The sequence below is a fragment of the Coturnix japonica genome, chromosome 1, assembly GCF_001577835.2.
Source record: "Coturnix japonica isolate 7356 chromosome 1, Coturnix japonica 2.1, whole genome shotgun sequence".
Lineage (NCBI taxonomy): Eukaryota > Metazoa > Chordata > Aves > Galliformes > Phasianidae > Coturnix > Coturnix japonica.
In genome coordinates this window covers 157,194,230-157,202,255 of record NC_029516.1, presented here as the reverse complement: position 1 = coordinate 157,202,255, position 8,026 = coordinate 157,194,230, and positions in this window count along the sequence as shown.

Here is an 8,026-nt window from a genome sequence, read left to right as displayed (position 1 = left end):
CAGAAAGCGTTATTATCTAAAAATAAAACAAACAAAAAACTAATAGTAATTAAAAAATTAAAGCTTCCCAGATGTAGTTTTTCACTTAAAGAGGGAAGAATTGTAGTTTAATAACTTCATGCATTTTCAGTTCCTTCATAAACTTATTTAGCACCAGCAATGCGTGTCATATGATCTCAAAGGCTGAATGCTTTTCACTGCCGTGTGACACACACCAGTCAGCCCCAAATTTGGGAGCCTCCATGGCCTGCCATACCCCTCAGTATGGGATCAACCCAAAGACTCAGTGGCTGTGGTCACCTGATGGTGAGCGGGTTTGGTGTGGCACATAGGCTTGCTGACAGATGGTAACACACAGTTCTGACCTGGGCTCAGCTTTACAGTGTTTGTGTTCCTCTCTTTATCCAGGTCCACAGTCCAGTTCATTCTGTAGCAGTATTTTGTCACAAAATAAAGCAAAAGTGATCGTGTGAGTGTTACAGGCCAATCAGCTGCTGGGTGAGTGGGGCAGGTCAGGCCACCCAGACAGCAGGTAACATTAGTTTGGATGGGGTGAGGGGGGGATTTTAAGCCCATGGGAGCTTTATTTTGTTCACAGAAGGAGCTCAGAGCCCCATTAAGTTTCTTGCTAAGTCCAGCTTGTCATTCACAGGCATGCATAGTGCGAGTATAGCTCACTTTAGCAAGCAGTCTCTTTGGGGTAGCCTTCTCAACTGGCCTCTCCCCAGTCACCAGGAGTCATGAAGGACTAAAGAAGTGTGTATTCACTGGGGATATCGAGCCTCCTAGAAGCACTTGCTAAGCTTTCAGTCAGACAATCTTAAAAACCAAACTTTACCAGACTTTGAAGGTGATATGTCACTTGTGTGCCAGGGCATGGGGAAAAAAAAGCTGCCACAAGGTTTTGAACCATTCTCATTTCAGGCAGAAACATGTCAGAGAGGTGTGTAATGAAGTCCAAAGTTCAGAACGTTAGGAGCTGTTTCAGAGATCAGTGCTGGTCAAAGGGCAAAGGCAGTCAGAGACGGAAGTCTTTACTGAGAGCCATCTGCTCTTCAAGGATTTATGCATGGCTTCTGTGGCAAGATCCTGGCATTTGGGGATTGCTGGGGTGACGTGCTCAGATAACTGTGTTTCTGGTAGAAGAGGAATAGAAAATTATTAGTGATTTAATAAATTGTACTGCCACTTAACATGTGATTTTAGTTGCCTTCTAAGAAGTTCAGTACTTCTTTACATTAAGGTGGCTTTCATTTTCCACCTCAACAATCTACAGAGGTTGTGGAGAGCCTTAGACCTCTGTACGTCATTTGCAGACCACAGAATGACATTAAAAAGTGCTGTATGTTTTAATATTCAGCTCATGTTTGCAAGGCTATCTTGACAACAGGGTTTAGCGTAAATGAAGAAAAAAAAAGAAGAAAAAGAAAGGAAAAAAGCACATTTTCAGCACAGTTCTATACAAAACTCAGCACTGCAGGTGCCTTGAGTAACTTGCATCATGGCCATTAACAGCATGACAAATGGAGATCTGGTTTTGGTCCCCTCTGTCCCTGTGGGATAACAGATGATCATCAATAATAACATTTTTGTCTTTATTTGCAGCTCAGGATATCTAAAACAATATGATTAAGTTCATGTGGTGTGGAAGCTGATGATAGACATGTGAGTAAGGACAGCCTACTGACAACTGAGGTGATGTTCTGAACTCCGCTGTCTCACACTGAGCTCTGAAGCTGACCAGGGTTTCCACATCATACAGTTGCTATGTTGAAACATTGTACTTGAGTCCTCAGACACTGGTAAAAAGTCAAGATATATTTATTTAATCTGAATCAGACTGTCTTAGCAGAACCAGTCTTCTTTCTAGCCTCTCATTTGTGCACACCAAATGTCAGCCTTCTCCAAACTGTGGTTTAATAAATGTTCAGTAACTTCCCCTCTCACATTCAAGTCCTCAGTGCTTATTGCTCGTTATGCCATACTTCAGATTTAGGTTTTGGTGTTCAAGGCCCTTCACTCCAGTGGCTTTTTACTTTAGTTAACTTGTCCTTTGTAGCTTCCTTCAGTCCAAAGCAAAGCTGCATGACTCTATGATGCTGTGAGGGGCTTCCAGGCACCTCAGTACTTTCAAATTGCAGCTTTATGGTTCTGCTTGTGGCTTGTTTGTTTCTCTTCCTATGTTGTGTTCAATGGCATTGCCTAGACATAGTTCCTTTTCACTGTAAATATATAAGTTGTGTAATATGGATTTTCTCCATTTCAGCTCCATCTTACTTTGCAAAACCGCATTTAAAAATAAACAGTGTTAGTTCTGTCCTGCGTGTTACTCCATGTCCCCTGCCTGCTGAGCTGTTTATTGGGTAAGGATGATCAGCAGCTGCTGGCATTCCTGATGAGCATGAATCAGCAAAGTGTGTCTCACTTTGGGCTTTATTCTGCTTCACTTATCTGCAGAAATGGACACCCTGCTTCCAATAATCTTTTAATCTGCAATACTGGGCCTCTTTCTCTTCTATTCTTGATCTATTTTTTTACTTTTAACATGTAAACAGTGCCAACAATACCTTAAAATGAGGAACTAAAAGCGGGCGGCTGAGGTAGGGCTGCAGTTTGTGCAGCTGAGTCACCCATGTGCTGCAGAAGGCCATTAAATTTTATCTGTCTTTGTTAAAACATATTCTGAGTTACCTTTGAGTTGTTATTTCTTGTTTCCTGATGTAAGCAGAGGCTGATTAAGGACAATGCTTCAGAGGACTTCATCTCCCATACACTACAGGTATTCCAACTCGCTAGAGAAAAGTGGTTTTCACTATTAGCAAAGCTGTGGGACTGGCCAGCTGCATTCTCTCTTCATGGAAGAGGGCTTATCATCTGCCATCCCCCTCAAGAGAGGTACATGCATCCAGCTTTAGCCATCATAAGAAGTGAATTTCTTTTACAGTGATACTGAAAGCTATTTATTTGTCCCACAGCAAAAGTAAACAAGAGATAGAGCAGCCCCATTCCTTTCGAACTAGGCCACTTCTAGCTGGGAAGCACTCGCTTTGCCTGGTTTAATAATGTGTGATGACTAACATTAAGCATGCACTAAGCAAGTCCTTTGGGAACCTATTAACCACGGTGGCCTAACCAAGACAGGTGCATCTCCAGGTTCAAGAAGTTCATGAACTGCTGGTTCCTAGAAGCAGGGAAGGAACACCAAGAACCATCCAGGACATTGCTTGGGTTTTAGCTTGTTTCCCAAGCAGCTGTAATTAACCAGTGTCAAAGAGTGGAAACTGAACCAGAAGGCCTTGTGTTTACTTGGTTTGGCCATACTCATTTTGTGTCAGAATTGTTTCCCCGAGGGCAGAAGTGTGTCTCTGACATGGGACAAAGTGACCAAGTAAGTAACCTTGGGGGCCAGAAGCCCCATGCAGATTAGTGCTTTGTCTGTAAGTATGCTAGCATAAGCTGCTGTGAGATGCTACCAAGCCTCCTATCCTGCTCTTGCTTAAGGCCAAGAGCAGATGTAGGGGAGGGTGAAAAAAGGGACAAGTGTAACTGGTAACCTCTCTCAAACTCCAGAATCCTGCACGTGAGAGGTTTTACAGAAGAGATGTTAATTTAGGTATAGCTGAATATGGTTATCATCTTCCAGGAATCTTAAGACATCTCACAGCATGTGGCTTTCAAGCTGAGGTAGAATATGAGTGGGAAATCTCCTACTGTATGTTCAATTTTACATATTAACTTGGAGCTCTTTAAATTGGGGCATTCGTTACAATAGGAGGCAGTGTATTTTTAAGACGTGGTTTGTGGTGGGGAAACTGAAAAGCAGATATCTCATATTTCTACAAAACAGACCTGCTGGTGACAGCATGCATTGCGGTGTGTCTATAAACACTGTTCATCACTACGCTGCCTGCTCCTCGTGACTGTGTTTGTACCTCATGCCTTAAGTGCTTAATGTGAAAAAGAATTGCTAGCAAAGCACTTAGTTTTATTGCAAAATTTATGCGGTTCTTGAAAAACAACCAAGAAAAACAGCTCTTGCAGCTGTTCTGGTCACGTTACAGCTCTTCTGCTCTGACCATCTCTCTTTGGCTGAGCTTTTGCAATGACCTTGGCAGCTCCTGTCCCTCTGGCCTGCCTGTGAGCTGGGAATACCTGCTGGTTTTCCCATGCCCGATTCCCAGCACTGATTCTTCGCAGAAGAAGTTGGACTCCTTTCTACAGCTGTTTCCAGCTGTTCGAAGCTGTGTCATGTGAATGAAGTATGGGAGGACAAAAAGGAGACAGAAGCCCAAGCTGAGCTGTGCCCAGCAGGTCTAGCTGCTTCCCACAGCCTCTCAGTCTTTACCTTCACTTTCATTTAGTAGCTGTCCTGCTCTATCTTCACATGCTGTTTCAAGCATGTGGTGACTAGTGACTCAGCCTCAATACTGAAGAGGTTGTCTTTTTCCATGCCTTTTCTTTTTGTAATTGTCTGAATTTATTCAAGTTTATGTTGAGAAAAACAACTTTATGAGAATGAATATTGGAGCCCAAACTTGTACACATTCTCCAGGACAACAGGTTGTCAAAAACAATGTCACTGACCTACATCCTACAGAATGTAACAGGAATTACATATAGGTCCAGAATTTTTCTGTATACAGTGTGAATTTTATTTATGAATTTATTATTTTTGCTACATTGGGCAACATGAATGAAGATTAGGGTGCTGTGGGTGCCCCAACCCTGGAGGTATTCAAGGCCAGGCTGGATGAGTCCTGGACAACCTGATCTGATGCCTGATTTAGTGGTTGGCAACCCTACCCAAGGCAGGCAGTTGGAACTAGATGATCTTTGAGGTCTCTTCCAGCACAAGCCAAACAGTGACTCTGTGATAAGAATGTATAAATTATTAATTGGTTTGCTTTGAGAATCATGCAGAAAAATAACTTGATTTATAATATCTCCTCTCCACCGTTGTGAAGACATAAAAGCTGTTCAGAAGAGACAGCTGACAAAGCTTTCCTAGAGCTGGCACCTTGTGGAGAAAAGGGCATTTGGACCTGGTAGGTATAAGTCCGGTATAATGCATGCCCAGTAAGCAGACACTATTAACTGAAGCTGTAATTACAGCACATCAGATTTCTGCGTTTTCTGATTAAAATTTTGTATTGGCATTTTAACTAATTTGCACAATGTGATTCTTTATTCTTCCTAAGATTGACATTATTTACCTGTCTTTGAAGAATTGCTGAATTGAATACACCCTCAAGCCTAATTTAGCAAAGAGGAACAACATACATTTTATTTTTATAATTAACTATCCTGGAATTACTGATGAAAGACTGATTAAATTTTCCATCCTTCAGTCTGAGACCAATACAATTTCACAGCTAATTCCTGCTAAATTCAGTATAACATATTTTATATGTTGTTTTTTGACGTTTCGTTTTTTTCCTGGTGAAATACTAATACTAATTACCTTCTTAATGAGATCAACCAAATGAAATGAGTGTATTTCAGGGTCCAGAGAGTACCATGTGAAAGAGTATTGTTCTCAGGATTTCAGGAATGTATTTTGTTCCCAAGTGAGTAGAAAATTCAGCCCAATTTCAGGATCACATATTGTAAATGCAATATTAATTGGTAGAAATTTAGAGTAAAAACTTAAAATAAAGAATCACATTGCCTACCACAAATTTCAGTTCATAGAACCCTGCTATGTGCAGGATCACCAACCACCAGACCAGGCTGCCCAGAGCCACATCCAGCCTGGCCTTGAATGCCTCCAGGGATGGGGCATCCACAACCTCCTTGGGCAACCTCTTCCAGTGTGTCACCACCCTCTGTGAGGATAAAGATTTTCTGATAGGGCTAAGAGCAAAAGAAGGAAGGAAACAATCAAGGTAGCAGTTCAACCCCAGGACTGGTGCACCAGGATCGGAAAAGCAGTGGTGTATCTTGAAAATAGAGCTTGCCAAGTATCACTTCTAGATTTCTGTCTTTCTTCCCTATTCCCCTGCTTCCAGAGAAAGTAGCAGTGGGAGGAGATGCAGGACCAACTACTGGACCATAGGAAGGAGGAGGAAACAAAGAGAGTTCCTCTCCTCCAAATAAAAACATAGCCGTAAAACATTTCTGCCTAATATTTGAGTACAACCCCATATATGAAATTATGTGCTGGAAGCTCATATATACCACAGTTTAGGAAGGGCAAGAGAGGAATAAAGAATCTCTTGCTATTGTAGTGAAGTGTTTATCTTCCCACTTAAAGCAGACCTAAGATCAGCAGGCTGTTGAATTCTAATAATATTTTTCACCAGTGTATGGGAAAATGTTAAAAATGCAATGAAAATTCACTTCAAAGATGAATTTGCCATGGAAAAAACATGAGCAAGGTGGGATTTGTAGTTCTGCTGGTTTTATTCCCTTCCCAAAAGTACTTTGTGATGTCCTAGGGCTATTAGCAATAAAAGCCGCATAACAATTATATCATCACAGCCCATAATATGAGAAATGCTATGGATGCAAATTAGGGCACGAGCAGAGCTATTATAATGAGTTAATGTGTTTTGTGGTGATAGAGGAGTTTAGGAAGACAAAGTCAGAGGCTGCTTCCTTGTTATAATACATTATGCATTCCCCTTCAATAATGCAGAAATGTAAGTTCTCAGCAGGACAATGATGTTACAGGTAGAAAATGATTGTGGTTACTTTGGGAGGAGGATGCTACATTCCTCAGCAGTACAGCAGATGCATGCAGCTGCAGCGCTGCATTAATGGCCTTGGTTTCCTCATCGCTGGCTCTTGTGAGATGGTATCAGCCAGTGCTCTGTGTTTCAGGCAGTCATGAGAAAATAAGCTGTCATCCTCACAGCGCTGTGACACTGCTGGCATTATCAGAGCAAGCCTGTCTCTGCTGCTGAGTCCCACCAGACAACACATCTGAGGCTGAGGTAATAATTACCCCCAAAGCCATTTCTTTTTCTGAAGGCTGACAGTTTCTCCAGCTAGCAAATAACTGACAGGTGATGTTTATTTTTCTGATTGTACTTAGAAATTCTAATTACCTCAAATACTGGCTATGTAATTTTTTGCCTGCTGATGAAAATATGTACAGCGTTGAATGTGATGAAATTTACTCCATCAATGTGCATAAAAGCAATAGTTGTACATAGCTTTCAGCCACAACTGAGCTGTAAATTTATGTGTAATAAATCTTCTTCCCTCCCACCCTGCTTTCCATGCTGATCAACTTTCCTGAACGCTGTGGGATATCTCACAGCTTGTAAAAGTGCTATTAGGGAGCACTGGTTATCATTTCAGCCATGCCTTTTGTGTGGTAGCTGGCAGTATTCGATTTGTTGCCTATCATCATACTCTATCTTGCCCATTCCCTTGAGACTATTATTATTGTTGGGAGGGATCTGAAGGCATACTGATATTTGTTACAAGCAGACAGCTCTGAGAATTTTTTGCCTTTTCATGCTCTGAAGCTTTGCTTGCCAAAGCTCTGCTTTTATCCTTTTTTTTTTCCCCCTTAAAGCTGTTCTCAGCTATCATTAACAGTTCCTCAGTTTAATGGGAGATTGCCAAGCAGTGCCCCAACCTTATCTTCCCATGGCTCTGACTGCAGTCCTAGCAAGATGAAGATCTCAACAATATATTATTATTATCAACTCATGGTGTCTTCTTCCTTCCGGCTTCCACAAAACCACAGAATCATAGGGTCTGGAAGGGTCCTCTGAAAATCACCCAGTCCAACCTGCTTCTAAAGCAGGATCCTATGGTAAGTTGCACAGGAAAGCATCCAGATGGGTGTTGAATATCTCCAGAGAAGGAGACTCCACAGCCTCTCTGGGCAGCTTGTCCCAGCTTTGTATCATTAGCAGACTTTCTGAGGGTGTGTCCATCCCTTCATCCCTGTTACTGATGAAGATACTTAACAGGACCAAACCCAGCACCGACCCCTGGGGAGCACCACTAGCTACAGGCCTCCAACTAAACTGTGTGCTGCTTTTCATAACCCTCTGAGCTCTGCCAGTCA